Below are 24454 nucleotides of genomic sequence, written 5' to 3'. Positions count from 1 at the left end.
CTTTTCGTAAGGGTGAGGTGGATTGGTGCAGGGTGGAAAACATAAACTGAACCTGAGGTGTATCTTGGACGCGCCCCCTCTCCCTCTCCTCCCCAGCCTTCACCGAAGCAGCGACACGTTCCTCTTCACACCCAACATCCTCTCCCTCACTTGCTAACACCTGCATTAAAACGCCGCAGTCGGAGGGGAGTGTCTGCGAAAGGCAGGCTCCCTGAGAGTCCTCTCGCTACTGCGTAGTCATGGAATATTCTTTTATTCAAGAGGCTCTTCTAGTTGATTCTAACAGGGCTCGGGCTACTTTGCCCCTCACCACCGATAGGGGGCGGCAGATGCCCTGCGATGCCCCGGCGACTTGCAGGAAGAGCGTCCTGTTGTCTCTGGGAATCCAGCTTAATGGAACGTGTGGGTTGGAAGGTAGGACCTACCGCCTCTACGTCTATCGCAGCAGCTCCGGGGTTTGGGGTCTCGGACTCTGGGCGCGTCCTGGGGGCCCTCGGGGCTTCCCTGTGCAGGGAGTGAGAGAAGTCCTTTGAGCCCCAAGCAGTGCCTGTAAACTCAGCGTACAGCATAAATACATTCAGATGTATGCGAACGTTATGATTAATACGATATATAGACGTTTGAAGGTGTTACAAAACCGATTGAAGCTCTTGATTGTTTTTCTTTTTTTCTCAGTTCTCTTACTAAACAAGACAATTGGAAAGTACGGCTACCGCAGTCTGGATTCTGGTGGCGGTAGGGTCTGCTCAATTGCTTTGAATTTTAAAAGGGTTTCTCTCAGAAGTTGGGAACTACTGTTTAGCCATAAAGTCGTAGGATTAGTGTGGTAAAGGTTCCGAGGCATCTAGGAAGGGAAACAGGGTGGACTCGGCGGGCTCGGCCAGGGTGTGTGTCTGCGAGCGCGGCGAGGCGTCTGCGGCTGAGCCCTGTTCCGAGAGCGCGGAGCTGTGCCGGCGCGGATTGGTCCAGACCCAGAGGGATTCGCTACCGGCCGGATTTTCCCGGAAACCTACCTCGCTGGGTAACTCCAGCCCTTGAGTTTTCTCAATTGTCAAAGAGGCATTATGTGTCTTCTGCAAAGCCATATTCCCTCAGAAATGAGAACTACGCCCCACCAAGGTAAAAAGTACATATGTGGAGCAGTAGTTTGTTTTCGAAGAAAAGAAAAATCCAAAAAAAGTTTAAAAAATTGGAAGACTGGCTATTACAGTCATCTCTAAATAGCTTTCGCAAGCAATAGCTTCTAGGTTTTCCAAATGAAAAAGTACGTAATAGTAGCAAGGTTGTGTCCTTACTCTATAAATCTCATGCACAATTAAAAACTCTGATTAATACCTAAAATACCTTTGGAAGGTAGGGAAGAATTACAGTTTTTATTTGTAGACATTATCACAACACGGGTCTAAGATGTTAATTTTAATTATGGACAAAACATATTGGTGTTATATACTTTAAATGTTTTTCCAATACTGTAATAGATTCTAGAAGTGCAGCCATAACTACTAAAGAAGGGAAGAATTTCAATAGCACACTTAATTGTCAGAAATTTCATTAACGTGGGAAGTCCCTAACATGTTGTAAGAATATAGAATCTTCCCCAAATAATGATGAATATTAATTAAGGTACTATAAAATTTGTAGGAAAATGTTAAATTTGTATTTGAGAAGAATGAGGAAGAATTAAGAAGAGAAGGAAAGGACTGACTTGTCCAGGTGAGGAAAAGAAAGCTAATAAGTCTGGGTAGGGAATTTCCAAATTGGGTTCAAAATCCTAAGACACACCAGAGGCCCAGCTGCTCTTGTGGATAGTCAGTCCTATAGCTGTTGAACCAGGAGATCTGGCTCACCTTGGAATCTGAGAATGCAGATAGTTCTTTGTGTCTGAAGACAAACCTGAACACTTTTAAATTTGCCAAGGACCAGCACTGTTTACCTTCAAATGTATGTATTAAACAATTGCACAGGAAGCATGGAAACATGTTTTATTCCATGTTTTACAGGTGGCAAAAATTGCACCAAGCGCCAACCACGAAAGGATTCTTAAAAAAATTTTTTTTGGTCACAAATTATCAATACTATGAGATATCGATAATATCAACTTTTAAAACAGTGTAACACAACTTGGCGTATTTACTTTATAATGATGCTGTCATTTTGTGTGCCACACAGCAGCTTTATAAGGCAGGTGTCATTAGTTCCATTTCGCATATAAGGAAATTGAGGTTCAAAGAGCCTAAGCTATTTGCCTAAATTCACAAAGCGATTCACTAGAAAGCTACTTTCTGATTCTAGAGCCCAGGCTTTTTAAGACTATCTTGCTGCAAACTCTAAGACTGCAGTGTATCCTTATAAGGGACAAACTCTGGGACTCTCAGATTATCTGGTGATTGAGCAAAAATGGGCAAACTCATTACTATCACAATTTGAGTGACCAAAAACCCAAAACTAAATTAAAAACAAAAACACCCAACACGCCGCAGAAAATCTCAGCCCCCAGATCATTTATGGAGGTAATAATGTATAGGGAGGAATCCACACCTATTTTAAAATTCAAAAATCTAAACAGAAATTTCATGATTACTCTAGATAGAATAACTAAAATTCCATTGTTTTTGCTTTACCTGACATTATTACATGGATACAGCTCTGTGTCCATGTAAATTTCCATGGCTGTATCCAAATAAATTTTCTATTTATTTTTCAATCTAAAAGAGGAAAATGAATTAACTGTTACTCAAATGTAGTTTGTTTGCTAGATAATATCTTTAATTACATTACGTTCATGGAGGGTAGTAAATGATAATAAATATTAAAAAGGAGACTTTGGACATGAAAAGGAACCACTGGTACATGGTAAAATCTCATATAATACAGTTAGTTATTCTGTGTTAGTTATTAGTTCTACCACTTAACGGTAGGTCTCAGATTATGAAGGAGTTTTGCTGCATTTGGGACTTTATATTGCATTTCCACAAGTACCATGCATTGGTACGTAAAGAACACTAGTGGAAATTGGTTATATTTAAATAATTAACACCATTCATTTGGGGCCTTGAAAGATTTCCAGGAAGGAGTATGTTTGGATATGATGTGATAACTGGTCAGACAGAGCAGTTTCCCTAGCTCCTCCTGATTGCTCCTTTGTCTCTAGTCCAACAATTCTCAAATATTTTAGTCTCAGGACCCCTCAAAACTTTTGCTTAAAAAAAAACACACAACTTTTGCTTATGTGGGTTGCATCTGTTGAGACTCATTGTATTAGAAATTAAAATTGGAAAAACGTTTAAAATATTTGTTACCTAAGTTATAATAATAATCAGCCCATTACATGTTAACATAAATGACATATTTTAATGAAAAATAGCAGAATTTCCCAAAACAAAAAACAAATTGAGAAAAATGTTTTACATATTTTAATTTATTAATTTATTAATTTATTTTTGGCTGTGCTGGGTCTTCGTTGCCGCGCAGGCTTTCACTAGTTGTGGTGAGCAGGGGCTACTTTTCATTGCGGTGCGCGGGCTTCTCACTGCGGTGGCTTCTCTTGTTGCAGAGCATGCGCTCTAGGCGCACGGGCTTCAGTAGTTGTGGCACACAGGCTCAGTAGCTGTGGCTCGCGGGCTCTAGAGAGCAGGCTCAGTAGTTGTGGTGCACAGGCTTAGTTGCTCCACGGCACGTAGGATCTTCCCGGACCAGGGCTCGAACCCGTGTGCCCTGCATTAGCAGGCAGATTCTTAACCACTGCGCCACCAGGGAAATCCTTGTTTTACATTTTATAAAGCTCTTTAATATCTACCTGGATTTCATAGTTAGCTGAATCCAAGCAGCTGGATTCTCACATTTGCTTCTGCAGTCCATCTATTGTGATACAGTGTGTAGTTTGAAGTATATGAAGAAAATCTGGCTTCCAAGAGATATGTAGTTGGAAAAGGGAAATGTATTTAAATAGCTTTTCATATAATTAGCGATAGTCTTTAATACTACTCTAAAATTCTTCAAGTGGTAATTTTTAAAAAGTTAGTTGCAATGTGGAATAAAAATCCATATCAATAAACTTTTCATACTTTGTGCCATTAAAACCTATTGGTCTATTGGATGGACTTTTTACTCATGCATGATTTGTAATATTATACACTGATCATTTGGAGACTTTGGTTCACTGAGTTATGCAGATCTTCCAAATGTTGACTCATTTCATCATACAATATCAAAAATATCATCTTCCTTAATTTTATCACTGTTTGCATCAGGAAACATTTTACATATTAGGATACAAGTTTTCCAAAATTCTAATTTTTGTTCGAAAGTTCAAATTTTGTCATTGGCAGGAAATACTGTTGGTTGTTTTCCTTGAAGAACACTCACTTTGTTTATTTCTGAGAAAATATCTGTCAAATATTCAAGTCTGAAAAACCATACTTTGTCAGTTGGTCTTTCAAATAAAAATGCTACTCCGTGAGAAAAGTGTCTAGTTCAACTTGAAACTCAATTGCACCAGTGCTTTTCCTCAAGACAACCATTGTACTTATATCTGTAGCAGAAGCACTTTATGTATCCCACCCATTTTGTCCCACAAATTAAAAAGACATGCCCCGAAGGGTCAGGATTTAATAAAATTAATAATTTCACTGCTTTCTCAGAGACATTTGTAAGTGAAAATGACTTTCTTCTCCTCCTTTTTCTCCTCTTCCCTTTTTTTTATTTTAATACACGTGTGTGGTGGTGAAGAATATAGTGACTATCACTACAGCTTGATGCCACTGCCTTGCTTTTACCCTGTGAAAAAGATAAATAATGTCTTAATATTATCATGAAACTAGTTGTAACCTCACAGAACCCCTGAAAGTTCTTGGGGACCTCCTGGGTTCTGTGGACCCCACTTTGAGAACCACTGCTCTAGTCCTAGATCAATTTTTATTTGGACCACTCTCTTGCAGTTTTACTGTATGCTGCCTTATGTTATTAGTGATCTTCTGTTGTCTATAAACCTAATCTCTCTGATTAGGAACTGTCTCATTTATGTAGTTGTATCTTGATGTCTGTTGAAGTGCCTGGCACTCAGTACAGTTAAAGTTTGTTGATGTTTGATTGACACATTGGAATTAGTGGTTCATGTACACTCTTATGTTATCACGTGCCACATTCTAGTTGGTTTTGCTTTTTACTTATGTTACTCAGTGAGGATGATGGTTTGGGGGAATACATTTATTCAGAGAAAGGAAAGAAGCATTTGTCATGATATGTTATCATTTTTCCAAACAGTTAGCATCAATTGGCAGCCATGCTCATGTATGCATCGTATTTTAGCTATTCCATTGCTAGTAACTTAGGACATGACTTATCATAACCAGTGTGTAAGAATTCAAGTCCAGTTTTTGATGCATTCAAAATATTGCAAGGATTGCTTCCAACAGTAAAGGGCTTGTGCAATTTGTATGAACAAGCTGAAAAGCACAGCTGAGCTTTGGACAGTTCATTAGTTCTATTCCTTTGGGTCATTGCAAGACTTCTTAAATATGTAAGGAAGTTCTGTTGCCTGGGCAATCACAAATCCATCTACTGTAAATAGCACAATTCCTGTATTTCAAACTCTTCACACCCTCAGTCTTTCCTATTAGAAATTGTACAGTGGCAGAATCATCCCTAATCCAGCAAAGGGAAGTGAAATTGTGCAGGGGACTTATTGCTGGAACCAATACCTCATTTTCATATTACTTCTCTTTTTGTAGTTAAATTTGCTGAGAATAACTCATCAAGTGTGTGATTCAGTGATATTAAAAAGAGGCCAAGAAAGTAGGTAAGGATCCACAGTTTAGATTTCTTTTAACATGATTAAGATTTAGATTTGAACTTGCTGAGCAGTAGGCATATTCACACAAAGTTCTCCATAAAGTAGCATATCCATTGTCAACACTCACTATTAATCCGTTCCAGGAGAGATGTCCAAAAAAGTAGCCTCTAGCCATGCATGAAATGTGGCTAGTGCAACTGAGGAACTTGATTGTTATTTTATTTAATTTTAATTCACAAATTCAAATCTGAAAACAGATTCTCAATTCAGTTATAGGAAAATTTAATTATGTTTGGAAAAATTTATGAATGTTAACCTACTCTTTCAACAGTAAATTTATGAAATCTAAACACAAGTCAAGTATTTCCAATGAAAATTTATCAACTAAATTGAGATATGCTGCAAATGTTTTGCATTTGCATTTCACTAATAATTAGCGCTGATGAGCATCTTTTCATGTGCCTGTTGGCCATCTGTATGTCTTCTTTGGAGAAATGTCCATTTAGGTCTTCTGCCCATTTTTCTATTGAGTTGTTTGATTTTTTGTTATTGAGTTGTATGAGCTGTTTGTATATTTTGGAAATTAAGCCCTTGTCGGTTCCATCATTTGCGAATATTTTCTCCCAGTCCACAGGTTGTCTTTTCATTTTGTTGATGGTTTCCTTTGCTGTGCAAAAGCTTATAAGTTTGATTAGGTCCCATTTGTTTATTTTTGCTTTTATTTATTTTGCCTTGAGAGACTAACCTAAGAAAACAGTGGTATGATTTATATCAGAGAAAGTTTGCCTGTGTTATCTTCTAGGAGTTTTATGGTGTCATGTCTTATATTTAGGTCTTTAAGCCATTTTGAGTTTATTTTTGTGTATGGTGTGAGGAAGTGTCCTAATTTCATTGATTTACATGTGGCTGTCCAACTTTCCCAGTATCACTTGCTGAACAGACTGTCGTTTCCCTATTGTATATTCTTGCCTCCTTTGTTGAAGATTAATTGACCATAGGTGTGTGGGTTTATTTCTGGGCTCTATATTCTGTTCCATTGATCCATATGTCTGTTTTTGTGCCAGTACCATGCTGTTTTGATGACTGTAGCTTTGTAGTATTGTCTGAAGCCTGGGAGGGTTATGCCTCCTGCTTTGTTCATTTTCCTCAGGATTGTTTTGGCAATTCTGGGTCTTTTATGGTCCCATATAAATTTTAGGATTAGTTTTTCTTGTTCTGTGAAAAATGTCATGGGTAATTTGATAGGGATCACATTAAATCTGTAGGTTGCTTTGGGTGGTATGGCCATTCTAACACTATTAATTCTTCCAATCCAAGAGCATGGGATATCTTTCCATTCCTTTGAATCGTCTTTAATTAAGGAATCATTTTTTTGAAATGTATGTTGCATATGATGTTTCTGCTTTCCCATTAGTATACATGATTTAAACATGGAATTGAAATAAGGGTTTTTAATGGTTTAAAAACAACTCTTTTTAAAATGTCATACTGTTATAGAAAATTTGAAAATACAATCAGGTATTTTATTTATTTATTATTTTTGAAAAACTTATTTATTTTTATTTTTGGCTGTGTTGGGTCTTCATTGCTGTGTATGGGCTTTCTCTAGTTGTGGTGAGCCCGGGGGGCTGCTCTTCGTTGTGGCAGGCGGGCTTTTCATTGTGGTGGCTTCTCTTGTTGCAGAGCATGGGCTCTAGGTGCACGGGCTTCAGCAGTTGTGGCACATGGCTCAGTAGTTGTGGCTTGCAGGCTCTAGAGCATAGGCTCAGTAGTTGTGGTGCACGGGCTTAGCTGCTCCGCGGCATGTAGGATCTTCCCAGACCAGGGCTTGAACCTGTGTCCCCTGCACTGGCAGGTGGATTCTTAGCCACTGTGCCACCAGGGAAGTTCTACAATCAGGTATTTTAAAAAAGAAAAGAAATCAGTAGTATTTAGTATTTACCACTAAAAAAAAAAAATCAATTAACAATATGTTGTCAGTCTCTTCTCTCTCTGTATATAAGTATACATTCTGATTATTCTGTAATATAGCTTAATAACTCTCTTTAATCTTTTTATAAATACTTGAGCATTTTCCAATGTAATTATTTTTGAAACTGAATAAATAACTGTATAGTATTAATTATTTATTTTACCAGTCCCCACCATGATTATTCTTATATATAAATTTCTTTTGTATCTTGATTATTCTTTTTGGACATACAGGACCATGGCCTAAGGAATTGCTGGGTCAAAGAATAAGCACATTAAGACTTTGGATATATATTGGCAAACTGTTATTCAAAAAAGATTACATATGATAGTACCCTTTTTGCAACACACTTTATGAAGCCAGGTATTACAATTTTTAAAATATTCATTGATTTTAGAGGCAAAAACTTGCTCTTTTAATCTGTTTTTGATTCCTAATGAGATTAAACATTTCATATTGTATATTGAACATGAATATTTCTTTTGACTTGTCTATTCGTGACCTTTGCTCATTTTTTGCTATATAGATATTTATCTTATTTGTAAGGTATCTTTAGATATAAAGATATTAGACCTTTACCTGCCATTAATGTTGAAAATTATTTTTCCAAGTTTGCTATTTGCCTTTTAATTATATTATGATGCTTTTAACAGAGATACTTTACATTTTTGTTAACTCACACATCAATCTTTTTTCTTTATTGTGTCTTCTTTATCTACATTACAATTCAATAAATATTCACTTATTTTTTTAAATAGACCTTTATTTAAAAAAATAGTTCACTCTATTTGGGCTTTATTTTTGTGTATTATGAGGTAAGAGATATAATTTTATTGTTTTTGCAAATAGTTAACCAATTGTTCTATCACCATTTATTAAATAAGCAATTTTCCCCACATAAAAAAATAACACATGCTAAATTCTCATCTATCCTACTATCTGTTTCTGCTCCATTCATCTATTCTTCTTTTCACTGAGATTTTATTTTATACAATTTTAAATTAATCTGGGGAAATGACATCTTTGTAATTGTCAAATTACTTTAGAAGATAAAAATAACAGGAGGTTTTTTGTATGTGTCCTTTCCAGTTGGTCTATGTAATTCATGTTTTGTGACATTTCACGGTAATTATACTTAAAAAAAAAACCTTTGTTTTGGAAAAGTACTTGATGGCATTGTCTGATAATAGGGAATGGATTTTGAATAAAGAGAAAACTGAAAGTGGGCACTGTAGGTATTGCTAATAGTACATAAAAGTAATTGGCAACTTACAATGGACTTTCTAAGTGAAGCAAAAGTAAACCAATGAAGAGAGGATGAAGATGGGAAAAAAGATAGGGAAAAGTATAAGCACAAAGAAAAGTAATTTTAATACTAATAGTAATAAAAATTAGATCAAGAATAGATTATGAAAAAGAGAGCTGAATTTATAAAAGAAAAAAGAGCAGAGAGAGAGAAATAGAGGGAGAGAGAGAGAAAAAAGTTGGTACAGAACTGCTTATAATTTTTATGTTAACCCATAAATGAAGGAGGAACTAAAATGTAAAGGGGAAAAAAAACCTTCTAGTTTAGAAGCCTCAATATATACATTTAAGGAAATATTTTTTGTAATATGTACAAATTGTTCTGGAATTATTTTTTAAAACCATGTACCTAGATGTTTTTATATATATTTTATTATTTGAGCACAGAAAATATTTTAGGGCCTGTTCTTCATAATTTAATATCTGCAAAGCTATGGTTTTATTAAAGTAATTTTTATTTGATGGATAATTGTGAATTCTCTTCCATTTATTATTTATGGGCAGCTTTTTACTGTAATATTTAGTTGTTTGGGAAAAAACTAATAAGTTAAAAAGGTATACAGAAATAGATTACTAATATTTAGATATATGGGAAAAATAACAGGATAATTTACAGGTGTGTTTAAAGAAAGGGAAGTGTAAAGTTTGGATTTAAAGGGAACCGGATGAGAATGCAATTGCAGATTCCCACATTTCTTCCTGAAGGTGGCAGTATTTCAGTGACTAAAAACTGACGACAAACCAAATAACTACCAGGAGCTCTCAGAGATCTATGAAGGTGTCATTTTGTGACTAGAAAGTCCCTTTAGCAAGATTTTTCTATTTCTTGGTTTGAATCATATGCCCGCAAGGACACATGCTGCTTGTCTGCTAGCCAGTGACTCCTTAGGATGAGGACTCTGGAGGGTAAGGTAGAATTTTAGTTGCCCAGATATTGGGGAAAAATTTTTGTTGGCATTTGAGAGAGAGAAAGAGAGAAAGAGAGAGAGAGAGAGAGAGAGAATAGAAATATGTTATTAAATTTAGAATTTAGTGCCAAGTAGAAAATGTAGAGAGACAAGAAGCAGAATGATGGTTTTACAATTGTCAGCTACCATCTTTAATGGGTAAGTGGCTGTTTAATTCATACTGTTATTTTTCTTAAAGGACAAAATTTTCCAAGTGTTTGGTAGATATAATGACTATGTAAACACAACTTTATTTTTGTCAGTAATTAACACATTGCCAGAAGTATTAAGAGCATTATCAAATTTTGGAATAAATGTACTAACAGTCAAAAGAAAATGAATTTTATATGTTTTGAGCAGCAAATTCTGAGGAGAACATGTACATGTATATGTTATATGTATTAATTAACTAACATGGAGAGGTGAATACACATAAGCAACAAAACTAAATACAGATGAGCAAAACTGATCTAAAAAGTGTGTCAAACTGGTAGTATTATTTAATTTTATTATGCTATTTTATGATGATATTTTAAATAACTGATAAACATTAACAGTATTGATTAAAGTTTGGGATTTAATTCATCATTTATTTTGATTGGTCAAGACCCCATTAAACTTTTTTTTTTTCATTCATAAATGACATTTGGTATATTATAGATGTGGCACTAACAGGAGTGGGGAAAGGATGGTTGATGCAGTTTGATATCTGTATGAGGAAAATGAAACTTGACTTCCAACCTCATACTCCGTCATTACCTGTGTGCCATACACACACATTAGAAAATTTCTTGCATTTGTACATTTGGACACATGACATAAGAATATTCATAGAAATAGTGTGTGTGAGAGTAAAATATTTTAAAACCAAAACAACACAAGTCCATAAAGAGTAGAATGAAGAGAGAAAGTGTGGAATGTTTATCCACTGAAATACTATAGTGCCATGAAAATGAATGTTATAGCATAGACTAATCTCAAACAGAATGTTAAAAAATTTGGTTACAGAAAAAGAAAAATATGATTCTACTTATACAAAATAAAAGTGTGCAAAACTAAAAATATATTGTTCAAAGATGTAAACATATATCATAGAACTATAGAAAAGTAAGGAACTGATAAATGCAAAAATAGGAAGAGTGGATACCTCTGGGAAGAAGGACAGGATGAGGAAAGGCACTGAACAATAATAGCGTATTGTTCTTTTTCTTAAATCAGGTGGTAGATGCTAGATAATCCTTGTATTCTGATTATTCTTTCATATCTATTCACAATAGAAATGTAACAAATAACACATTGGCTCAATACCAAAGGGCCAAGTTTGAACTCAATATTCAGATGAAGTCAAAACCAAAGCTGGGGTCACCATCACAGAATGAAATTCTTGAGACAAGGATACACCTGAAAATTTTTCCACAAAATAAATTGAATCATCACTTTGATCTTATTGCTTAAAATATTACTTCTCAAATGTCTGACGTTGGCATTATAGTGCAGAAATAATCATTTCCTAGCTCTGTTGACTGCCAGATTGCTCCTATGTGTGGTCAACATACCACACACTGACAATATCAAGTAGGTTAGCAAAAGGGGAAGATATTTTTTGCCAACTTTAGTCAGAATAGGCTACCGCTGGTAGTAATGTTGCCCTTCCACTCCAGTAGCAACTGGATTCAAGTCATGTCTCCTCTGCACCTTCTGGACTTAAAGCTTTGGGCAATAGTAATTATGCAATTTCATTGACGCCACCTCACAAACAGAATCTCTGTGCATTGCTTGAAGAAGATGCTTTCTGAACATTTTCAGAAGCAAAGTAATTATTTTGCTCGCACTTATTTTTTTTTTTATTTTTAATATTATGCATGAACTTACTGCTTTAATTTGCCCTTAAACCTTGGATATAAAACTGAAGGCCACATTAAACTTAAAATGGAATGGCTGATTTGTAGTATTGTCTGATACTTAAAATATCTGGATTGTAGTTCTTACAAAGGAATTTGAAATGACAAAGCCCCAAAGAATGCTGGGAATTGTAGTCCTCTGAAAGTTATCAGGAATGGAAACTGATTCTGGACTAGCATCAGAATGATATTTTATTCAGTTTATGATATTTTATTTATCTTTTTTCAACATTTAAAAATCTTTATTATTATTTGGCTCTTTCTCAGAAGCACTTTGAAAACTTTAGACTTGCTCCATGGATACTGCCTTTCCACAAAATATTAATGGAATTGCTTTTGTTCCTTAACATACTATTTTGCATGCATATACTAGTTTCATCTGAATTCTTTTTTTTTTTTTACATCAGGTTCTTATTAGCTATTTTATACATATTAGTGTATACATATCAATTCCAATCTCCCAATTCATCACACCACCCCCACCCCCACCCCCATCCCTGCTTTCCCCCTTTGGTGTCCATACGTTTGTTCTCTACATCTGTGTCTCTATTTCTGTCTTGCAAACCGGTTCATCTGTACCATTTTTCTAGATTCCACATATATGCATTAATATACAATATTTGTTTTTCTCTTTCTGACTTACTTCACTCCGTATGACAGTCTCTAGGTCCATCCATGTCTCTACAAATGACCCAATTTCATTCCTTTTTATGGCTGAGTAATATTCCATTGTATATATTACCACATCTTCTTTATCCATTCGTCTGTCGATGGGCATTTAGGTTGCTTCCTTGACCTGGCTATTGTAAATAGCGTGGCAATGAACATCGGGGTGTATGTTGTCTTTTTGAATGTTGGTTTTATCTGGGTTTATGCCCAGTACTGGGATTGTTCAGTCATATGATAATTCTATTTTTAGTTTTTTAAGGAACCTCCATACTGTTTTCCATAGTGGCTGCATCAATTTACATTCCCACCAACAGTGCAAGAGGGTTCCCTTTTCTCCACACCCTCTCCAGCATTTGTGGTTTGTAGATTTTCTGATGATGCCCATTCTAACTGGTGTGAGGTGATACCTCAGTGCAGTTTTGATTTGCATTTCTCTAATAATTAGTGATGAGCAGCTTTTCACGTGCCTCTTGGCCATCTGTATGTCTTCTTTGGAGAGATGTCTATTTAGGTCTTCTGCCCATTTTTGGATTGGATTGTTTGTTTTCTTAATATTGAGCTGCATGAGCTGTTTATATATTTTGGAGATTAATCCTTTGTCCGTTGATTCGTTTGCAAATATTTTCTCGCATTCTGAGGGTTGTCTTTTCATCTTGTTTATAGTTCCCTTTGCTGTGCAAAAGCCTTTAAGTTTAATATGGTCCCATTTTGTTTACTTTTGTCTTTATTTCCATTACTCTAGAAGGTGGGTCAAAAAAGATCTTGTTGTGATTTATGTCAAAGAGTGTTCTTCCCATGTTTTCCTCCAAGAGTTTTATAGTGTCTGGCCTTACATTTAGGTGTTTAATCCATTTTGAGTTTATTTTTGTTTATGGTGTTAGGGAGTGTTCTAGTTTCATTCTTTTACATGTAACTGTCCAGTTTTTCCAGTACCACTTATTGAAGAGACTGTCTTTTCTCCATTATATATCCTTGCCTCCTTTGTCATAGATTAGTTGACCATAGGTGTGTGGGTTTATCTCTGGGCTTTCTATCCTGTTCCATTGATCTATATTTCTGTTTTTCTGCCAGCACCATATTGTCTTGATTACCGTAGCTTTGTACTATAGTCTGAAGTCAGGGAGTCTGGTTCCTCCAGGCCCATTTTCTTCCCTCAAGATTGCTTTGGCTATTTGGAATCTTTTGTGTCGCCATACAAATTTTAAGATTTTTTTGTTCTAGTTCTGTAAAATATGCCACTGGTAATTTGATAGGGATTGCACTGAATCTGTAGATGACTTTGGGTAGTATGGTCGTTTTCACAATATTTATTCTTCCAATCCAAGAACATGGTATATCTCTCTATCTGTTTGTGTCATCTTTCATTTTTTTCATCAGTGTCATATAGTTTTCTGAGTATAGGTCTTTTGTCTCCCTAGGTACGTTTATTCCTAGGTATTTTATTCTTTCTATTGCAATGGTGAATGGGATAGTTTCCTTAATTTCTCTTTCTGATCTTTCGTTGTTAGTACATAGGAATGCAAGAGATTTCTGTGCATTAATTTTGTATCCTGTGACTTCACCAAATTCATTGATTAGCTCTAGTAGTTTTCTGGTAGCATCTTTAGGCTTATCTATGTATAGTATCATGTCATCTGAAAACAGTGACAGTTTTACTTCTTCTTTTCCAATTTGGGCTCCTTTTTTTTCTTTTTCTTCTCTGATTGCCGTGGCTAGGACTTCCAAAACTATGTTGAGTAATAGTGGTGAGAGTGGACATCCTTGCCTTGTTCTTGATCTTAGAGGAAATGCTTTCAGTTTTTCACCATTGAGAATGATGTTTTCTGTGGGTTTGTCGTATATTGCCTTTATTATGTTGAAGGAGGTTCCCTCTATGCCCACTTTCTGGAGAGTTTTTGTCATGAATTGGTGTTAAATTTTGTCAAAAGCTTTTTCTGCGTCTATTGAGATGATCATATGGTTTTTCTTTTCAATTTGTTAATATGGTGTATCACACTGATTGATTTACATATATTGAAGAATCCTTGCATCCCTGGGATAAATCCCACTATGATCCATTTAATGTGTTGCTGGATTCTGTTTGCTAGTATTTTGTTGAGGATTTTTGCATCTATATTCGTCAATGATATTGGTCTCTAATTTTCTTTTTTTTGTAGTATCTTTGTCTGGTTTTGGTATCAGGGTGATGGTGGCCTCATGGAATGAGTTTGGGAATGTTCCTTCCTCTGCAACTTTTTGGAATAGTTTGAGTAGGATGGGTGTTAGCTCTTCTCTAAATGTTTGATAGAATTCACCTGTGAAGGCATCTGGTCTTGGACTTTTGTTGGTTGGAAGATTTTTAATCACAGTTTCCATTTCATTACTTGTGATTGGTCTGTTCATATTTTCTATTTCCTCCTGGTTCAGTCTTGCAAGTTTATACCTTTCTAAGAATTTGTCCATTTCTTCCAGGTGTCCATTTTATTGGCACAGAGTTGTTTGTGGTAGTCTATTATGATGCTTTGTGTTTCTGCAGTGTCCGTTTTAACTTCTCCTTTTTCATTTCTAATTTTATTGATTTGAGTCCTTTCCCTCTTTTTCTTGATGAGTCTGCCTAAAAGTTTATCAATTTTGTTTATCTTCTCAAAGAACCAGCTTTTAGTTTTATTGATCTTTGCTTTCTTTGTTTTCTTTGTTTCTATTTACTTCAGCTCTGATCTTTATGATTTCTTTCCTTCTACTAACTTTTGGTTTTATTTGTTCTTCTTTCTCTAGCTCCTTTAAGTGTAAGGTTAGATTGTTTGTTTGTGATTTTTCTTGTTTCTTGAGGTAGTTTCATCAAGTATTGCTATAAACTTCCCTCTTAGAACTGCTTTTGCTGCATCCCATACGTTTTGGATTATCGTGTTTCATTGTCATTTGTCCCTAGGTATTTTTTGATTTCCTCTTTGATTTCTTCAGTGCTCTCATGGCTATTTAGTAATGTATTGTTTAGCCTTCATGTGTTTGTGTTTTTTACATTTTTTTCCCTGTAATTGATCTCTAATCTCATAGTATTATGGTTGGAAAAGATGCTTGATATGATTTCAATTTTCTTAAATTTACTGAGGCTTAATTTGTGACCCAAGATGTGATCTATTCTGGAGAATGTTTTGTGCACTTGAGAAGAAAGTACTGGTTTTGGATGGAATGCCCTATAAATATCAATTAACTCTATCTGGTCTATTGTGTCATTTAAAGCTTGTGTTCCCTTATTAATTTTCTGTCTGGATGATCTGTCTATTGATGTAAGTGAGGTGTTAAAAGTCCCCCGCTCTTATTGTGTTGCTGTCAATTTCTTCTTTTATAGCTGTTAGCATTTGTCTTATGTATTGAGGTGCTTCTATGTTGGCTGCATGTATGTATATATATATATATATATATATATACATATTAATTTTAAAAATAAATTTATTTATTTTATGTACTTACTTTTGGCTGCATTGAGTCTTTGTTGCTGTGTGTAGGCTTTCTCTAGTTGTGGCAAGCAGGGGTTACTCTTCATTATGGTGTGTGGGCTTCTCATTGCGGCGATTGTCTCATTGAAGAGCATGGGCTCTAGGCACACGGCTTCAGTAGTTGTGGCTCGTGGGCTCTAGAGCACAAGCTCAGTAGTTGTGGCTCACGGGCTTAGTTGCTCGGCAGCATGTGGGATCTTCCCAAACCAGGGCTCAAACCCCTTCCCCACTTTGGGAGGTAGACTCCTAACCACTGTACCACCAGGGAAGTCCCTGAATATATTTTTATGATTGTTATATCTTCTTCTTTGATTGATCCCTTGATCATTATGTAGTGTCCTTCCTTGTCTCTTGTAACATTATTTTAAAGTCTGTTTTATCTGATATGATCACTGCTACCCCAGCTTTCTTTTGATTTCCATTTGCATGGACTATCTTTTTCCATCCTCTCACTTTCAATCTGTATGTGTCCCTAGGTCTGAAGTGAGTCTCTTGTAGACAGCATATATATGGGTCTTGTTTTTGTATCCATTCAGCAAGCCTGTGTCTTTTGGTTGGAGCATTTAATCCATTCACATTTAAGGTAATTATCAATATGTATGTGCCTGTTACCGTTTTATTAATTTTGGGGGTTTGTTTTTGTAGTCCCTTTTCTTCTTTTGTGTTTCCCAGTTAGAGAATTTCCTTTAGCATTTTTTGTAGAGCTTGTTTGGTGGTGCTGAATTCTCTTAGCTTTTGCTTGTCTGTAAAGCTTTTGATTTCTCCATCAAATCTGAATGAGATCCTTGCCAGGTAGAGTAATCTTGGTTGTAGGTTCTTCCCTTTCATCACTTTAAATATATCGTGCCACTCTCTTCTGGCTTGTACAGTTTCTGCTGAGAAATCAGCTGTTAACCTTATGGGAGTTTCCTTGTATGTTATTTGTCATTTTTCCCTTGTTGTTTTTAATAATTTTTCTTTGTCTTTAATTTTTGTCAGTTTGCTTACTATGTGTCTCGGTGTGTTTCTCCTTGGGTTTATCTTGCTTGAGATTCTGTGCGCTTCCTCGACTTGGGTGGCTATTTCCTTTCCCATGTTAGGGAATTTTAGACTATAATCACTTCAAATATTTTCTCAGGTACTTTCACTGTCTCTTCTTCTGGAACCCGTGTAATGCGAATGTTGGTGCGTTCAGTGTTGTCCCAGAGGTTTCTAAGGCTGTCCTCATTTCTTTTCATTCTTTTTTCTTTATTCTCTTCCATGGCAGTGAATTCCACCATTCTTTCTTTCAGGTCACTTATCCATTCTTCTGCCTCAGTTATTCTGCCATTGATTCCTTCTAGTGTATTTTTCATTTCAGTTATTGTATTGCTCATCTCTGTTTGTTTGTTCTTTAATTCTTCTAGGTGTTTGTTCTTTAATTCCTCTAGGTCCTTGTTAAACATTTCTTGCGTCTTCTCGATCTTTGCCTCCATTCTTTTTCTCTGGTCCTGGATCATCTTCACTATCATTATTCTGAATTCTTTTTCTGGAAGGTTGCCTATCTCCACTTCATTTAATTTTTCTGGGGTTTTATCTTGTTCCTTCATCTGGTACATAGTCCTCTGCCTTTTCATTTTGTCTATCTTTCTGTGAATGTGGTTTTCATTCCACGGGCTGCAGGATTGTAGTTCTTCTTGCTTCTGTGGTCTGCCCTCAGGTGTGTGAGGCTGTCTAAGAGGCTTGTGCAAGCTTCCTGATGGGAAGGATTAGCGGTGGGTAGAGCTGGGTGTTGCTCTGGTGGGCAGAGCTCAGTAAAACTGGCTGAGTTCCCTCTCTGTTGGTTGTTTGGCCTGAGCCGACCCAGCACCAGAGCCCACAGGCTCCTTGCTGGGGTGAATGGCGGACTCCAGGAGGGCTCACACCAAGGAGTACTTCCCAGAACTGCTGCTGCCTGTGTCCTTGTCCCCACGGTGAGCCACACCCCCTCCTCCACCTCTGCAAGAGACCCTCCAACACTAGCAGGTAAGTCTGGTTCTGTCTCCTATGGGGTCACTGCTCCTTTCCCCTGGGTCCTGATGTGCACAGTACTTTGTGTGTGCCCTTCAAGAGTGGAGTCTCTATTTACCCACGTCCTGTCAAAGTCCTGCAGTCATATCCCACTAGCCTTCAAAGTCTGATCTCTGGGAATTCCTCCTTCCGTTGCCAGACCCCCAGTTTGGGAAGCCTGACGTGGGGCCCAGAACCTTCACTCCGGTGGGTGGACTTCTGTGGTATAATTTTTCTCCACTTTGTGAGTCACCCACCCAGTGGCTATGGGATTTGATTTTATTGTGATTGCACCCCTCCTACCATCTCATTGCAGCTTCTCCTTTGTCTTTGGATGTGGGTTATCTTTTTTGGTGAGTTCCAGTGCCTTCCTGTCAATGATTGTTCAGCAGTTAGTTGTGATTCCAGTGCTCTTGCAAGAGGGAGTGAGCCCATGTCCTTCTACTCTGCCATCTTGAAGCAATCTCCAGTTTATGATATTTTAAAAAAAATCTTTTGAAGATAAAATATTTCTCCTTTATATTTTTCATCAATTTGGTGTCAAAATATATTTCAGTAGAATTGTAAATGTGTATGTATAATTAAACCAATTTTAGCTTTTCTCTTCTTTCTGTCCTAACCATATAAACTGTAACAATTTATGTTGACATCCCATTTATGAGTATAGTCCCACAAAGATTTTGCTAGGTTTTTTTTTTTTTTTGTGTGGTATGCGGGCCTCTCACTGTTGTGGCCTCTACCATTGCGGAGCACAGGCTCCGGACACGCAGGCTCAGCGGCCATGGCTCTCATGGGTCCAGCCGCTCCGCGGCACGTGGGATCTTCCTGGACCGGGGCACGAACCCGTGTCCCCTGCATCGGTAGGCAGACTCTCAACCACTGAGCCACCAGGGAAGCCTTTGCTAGTTTTTGAAGATCTCATTTCTACATTTATAGACACCTTAGGCATATTTTCTCAAACATCCCAATCTCTTGTGAATTAATACTCTCTTTTCTTGACTCATAGATATTTACTGGCCTCTTTATTTTTTCTCTCTTCTTTTCCACTCTATACAATCAATATCTACTAGAATGATGAACACTTTTAAAATCAGAAACTACCTTATTCAATTATTTGCTTTTTTTTTAAAAGAGCAGTTTAGGTTCATAGCAAAATTGAATAGAAAGTACAGGGTTCCCATATATCTTCTGCCCAGATACACCTACAGCCTCCCGCACTATCAACTGCACCAGAGGGGTACATTTGTTACAGTGAATGAACCTACAATAACACATCATTATCACTGCAAGTTCATTATTTACACTAGGGCTCACTCTTGGTGTTGTACATTCTGTGGGTTTGGAGGGATGTGTAATTCCCCCCTCCTGTTCCTTGTGTCAGTGCTTTCGTTCATTTCACTTACACATAAGCATATATATGTATATGTTTATGCATGTATATACATATATACACACATACATAGGCATACACAATCACATACATGGTTGTTATTATTTTGAACCAATTATTATCTGTTAGATTAAGAATAAGAAAGATAAATAATTTTTTGCCTTTATTCATTCTCTGATTCTCTGATTCATTCTCTGATTCTCTGATTCATTCTCCTTTCTTTGTGTAGATCCAAGTTTATGACCTCTATTATTTTCCTTCTCTGTGAAAAACTTCTTTTAACATTTCTTGCAAGCAGGTGTATGGCAACAAATTCCCTCAATTTTTGTTTGTCTGAGAAAGTCTTTATTTCTCCTTACTATTGAAGAATAATTTTATAGGCTACAGAATTCTAATTTGGTGATTTTTTTTCTCTCAGCACTTTAAATACTTCATTGTACCCTCCTCTTGATTGTGTGGTTTCTGAGCAGAAGTAGGATGTAATTCTTTGCTTTTCTATAGGTAAGGTGTTGTTTTTCTCTGTATTCTTTCAAGGTTTTTCTTTATTCTTGATCTTCTGTAGTTTGAAAATGATATGCCTAGGTGTGGTTTTGCGGGGCATTTATCTTGTTTGATGTTTTCTTAGCTTCCTGGATTTCTGATCTTGTGTCTGACATTCTGACATTATTTCGGAGGAAATTGTCACTCATTTTTGCTTCAAATATTGCTTCAGTTCTTTTGTTTCTTTCTTCTCCTTCTGGTATTCCCATTACATGTATGTTAGACCTTTTATAGTTGTCCCAAAGTCCTTGGATAATCAGTTCTATTTTTTTTTATTGTCTTCTTTCTCTTTGCTTTTAAATTTTGGAAGTTTCTATTGTGTGTCCCCAAGCTCAGAGATTCTTTTCTCAACCATATCCAGCCTACTTAGGAGCTCATCAAAGACCTTCATTATTCCTAAGACACGGTTTTTGATTTCTAGTATTTCTTTTCGGTTCTTAGAATTTCCATCTCGGCTTACATTATCCATCTTTTCTTGCATGGTGTCTACTTTTTCCATTAGATCTCTTAGCATATTAATCATAGTTTTAAATTCTCAGTCTGATAATTCCAGCACACCTGCCATATCTGACTCTGGTTCTAATATTTACTCAATCTCTTCAAACTGTAATTTTTGCCTTGTAGTTGTTTGCCGAAATCTGGACACGATGTACTGACTGAAAGGAACTGCAGTAAATAGGCCTTTAGCGGTACAGTGGTAAGGTATCAGGGAGGGGAAGCCTTCTGTAGTCCTATGATTAGGGCTCAGTCTTTTGATGAGCCTGTGCTCCTTGATAGTGAATTTCACCAATGCTTCTTTTTAAACTCTTTTTTTCTTGCCTTGCCGGGTGGCATGCGGGATCTCAGTTTCCTGACCAGGGGTTGAATCTGGGCCCCCTGCAGTGGAAGTGCAGAGTCATAATCGCTGGACTGCCAGAGAAGTCCTCTCTTATACGGGACAGGATTGCTAGAGGGGGCTGGAATTGTGTATTTCCCTTTCCCCATGTGGAAGGCTAGAGGAAGCTGACATTCAGTATTTACCTCCCCCAGGTAGGTTAGGCCCTGGTAAAACCCCAGCAGGTTAGGCTCTGGTAAAATAGTTTCTCCTGAGAGCAGGCCTTGTTAAGAAGAACAGAAATCTCCACCATATTTCAAAATGGTTATTTTCCCCTCCCCCTGCCAGAAGCATGAGGGGATATTTCTCCGATCTTCACTCTGAGGACCTGGTAGAACTCCTGGAGGTGAGACTCACAGCAGGTTGCCCCCCTCCTGCCCCACCCACCTCTGCCAAGACTGGATCTTTCTGGAGTTTTAAACTCCCAGACTTGTCCAGCAGCAATTCATCAACTGCAGTTTCGGTTTTTATACCCTGACACCAATTCCCGTGGAGGTTTTCTGCTGTGGGCTTTCTTTTCTGCAAGTTGTGATTCTCTGTATTGCCTATCTGTCTTTCCAATTTAGGGGGCAGCGTTTTGCTCTGTGACCTCTCTTCTCAATTTGACCTAGGAAGAGTTGTTGATTTTTCAGTTTGTTCAGCTTTTAACTCATTAGGATGGAGTGACCACTTCTGAACTCCTTTCCTGATGGACTGGAAGTCTGCAGTTCTTTACTTCATAATCGCAGATATGAGTCCCCTATGCAGGAAAATTGAAGCAATATATCCATATATTCACTTAGTTTTTGTACCTAATGCTTTGGAAAGCTTTTCGAGAAAAACGTTACTGTGGTATAATCCTTATATTCTCCTGAGAGGTAGCAGTATAAGAACAAAAGAAGCACAGCCATTCTGTATTCATGTTGGTAGGTAAAACCTGAGGTGTGCAAATTTTCCTTTTTTTAATCACTCACTATTCGGGCATTACGAGATAGTAACGTAGACACAACCTCAAACGTAAAGAAAATGCACCCTTGCCCCACCTGTGTCCTGAGTCCTCCCTGACATTCTCGCTATAAGCAGTGGATCTCATTGTAGAAGGGGCATGATAAGCACAAGTTGACTACATTCTTTCTTTGAAGTGTCACAGATAATTTTTTTTAACCTCTCAAAATACAGAATGTTCCTGAGCTATTAAATATTTCATCAGTGTGGTTAATTTTTCCACATGGATTATTATCCTAGAAAGCTCATAAAATAGAGATTTTGTTCTCTGTGACAGCTGTTATCCCAGACATTCAATAAGCAATCCATGCTATTTTCCCAGCTTTGGCTCTCCAGAAAAATGGGTCCCTAATACTTTGTATGTAGTTTTCATATTTTTCTGCATAGAATAATATAACCTGATGAACATAGGGTTCAAAAATGATATAAAAATTCATAGGTGAGTGAAATTAAGTTAAGAGATCTTTGGTTAAGAGATCAAAACAGAAATCACAAGCTAATGGCATCAAAGACAAACACTTTCAGTGTTTCATGCCAGCAGTGTGTACCAACAGCCTTAAAGCTGTTCATGCCATTTTGTCTAGTTATTCCACTTTAAAGTGATTCCAATTATTACAAAGTTATTCATCATAACATCATTTATCATAGCAAGACAACTAACATTAGGGGAGTAGGAAAAACCAGAGAATTTCTTTTTATCCTTTTGGTGGAAATCCAAGCAGCCATTGGCATAACCTTGAAAATGTTTGTCATCCATGCCATTATCTTTGTTAGCTCTTTTTCAGTCCCTTGACCAAGGGTAATTTCACTCATCTATTTTTACATCATTTTGAACATCATGTTCATCAGATTACAGAAAGTATGTAGTTATCTTATTGCTGTCCATTAAGCTGTAAACTTGTTGAAGTGAGGGATTTTGCCTTTCTCATTTGTGTTTTTCTTGAACGTGGCATATGTTACTAGATTTTCAAGAAAAATACAGATTAAAAAAGACTAAATCCTTCAAAGGAATTTTAGTTACCATGATTTAGTCAAATAGCACCAGCCCCCCAAAAACATGATTCAAATTTCAGTTAATATGCTATGGTAGGGACTTCCCTGGTGGTCCAGTGGTAAAGAATCTGCCTTCCAATGCAGGGGACGCAGGTTCGATCCCTGATCAGGGAACTAAGATCCCACATGCTGCAGGGCAACTAAGCCCATGTGCCACAACTACTAAGCCCACACGCCTCAACAAGAGAGCCTGCGTGCCGCAAACTACAGGGCCCATGTGCTCTGGAGCCTGCACACCACAACTACAGAGCCCATACGCCCTGGAGCCCACGCACCACAACTAGAGAGAAGCCCGCGAGCCACAACAAAGAGCCACATGCCACAAATAAGATCCCACATTTCACAACTAAGACACGACGCAGCCAAAAAAAAAAAAAGGTATGGTGATAGTGACTAATTACCTAAAGTACAAACGTTGCTTCTCCCTCTTCAGTCTATAAATCACTTCCTAAATCACTTCCTAGTAGAGGCACATCATGATTAGTGACGAGTCACGTCACTGCTTTCAGAGATAGTTGGTGATTTGTCACTGGGCATCTGTTACTCGGTTTATGCACAAACAGCAAAGCATGTGTTGTGTTGCCTCTTTGTCTCCCAATGATAAGTCCAAATGACATGTTTACAAAAGGATAATTGAAAGAGGAAATTGGCCAACAAAACATGAATGTGAAGCAAAACAGCAAAAGTGGTTAACACTGGAAAGGGAACTTTGAATCAAATGTGAATAGAGTCATTGCAGAAAGAGCTGACTATGGGAATGTTGACACTACTGCTGTTCAAGAGAGTCTAGTTGTACAGCCAGAGGAAAATAATGAACGTGAACTTGTGGACATCTATAAGGCACTTGGTTGTGAGGAAAAGAATGAAGATGTCCCAGAGGAAGTGACGCAAAAAATTTCACATTAAAGGAACTTTCGGAAATATTTCATGATGTTAAAAGTGGGAAGGATAAAATGTTGGAAGCTGATCCAAACTTAGGAGCACTGTAGTTCACCAAAGTGTAAAAACAGTGTTTGCTTCTTATCATAAGTTAATTTGGTGAGAAGATAAGCACTGTTCAAATTAACCTTGATAATTCTTTTACAAAGAAATAGGCACTTTACTTTTCAAATTATTATAGTGTTTCAAATTATTGTGCATTAAGTAAATACTAGTTTAACTTTTTTTTTCCATTTCTCTATGTGATTATAACTGGCAGTAAGAGTTTTTAATGTTTTGATAAAAATAGGAAGATTTCTCACTAGGCTTTTAACTTTTAAGTGTTTATGCTAATTTTGATTCTGTCACCAAAATTAAGTTAAATAACTTGCATTATTCTACATATAATGGCAAGAGTATAAAGCAGAATATAAACCACAATGAGGTATCGCCTCACACCGGTCAGAATGGCCATCATTAAAAAATCTACACACAATAAATGCTGGAGAGGGTGTGGAGAAAAAGGGACCCTCCTGCACTGTTGGTGGGAATGTAAATTGATACAGCCACTATGGAGAACAGTATGGAGGTTCCTTAAAAAACTAAAAATAGAACTACCATATGACC

General features: G+C 36.9%; 1 long non-coding RNA gene across 1 annotated transcript in view; it reads left to right on the top strand.

Annotated features, from left to right (window-relative positions):
• The first annotated feature begins 247 nt into the window (after positions 1 to 247).
• Positions 248 to 24454, top strand: part of LOC132424055 (uncharacterized) — a 169715-nt gene continuing 145508 nt past the window's right edge. Inside the window, exon 1 of the long non-coding RNA XR_009519159.1 lies at positions 248 to 414. This is a non-coding gene — a long non-coding RNA (uncharacterized lncRNA). The remainder of the gene's footprint in view (positions 415 to 24454) is intronic.

Source organism: Delphinus delphis, chromosome 4 (genome assembly GCF_949987515.2).
Source record: "Delphinus delphis chromosome 4, mDelDel1.2, whole genome shotgun sequence".
Taxonomy (NCBI): domain Eukaryota; kingdom Metazoa; phylum Chordata; class Mammalia; order Artiodactyla; family Delphinidae; genus Delphinus; species Delphinus delphis.
The sequence above is the reverse complement of the archived record's forward strand: the minus strand, read 5'-3'. Positions and strand labels throughout refer to the sequence as shown.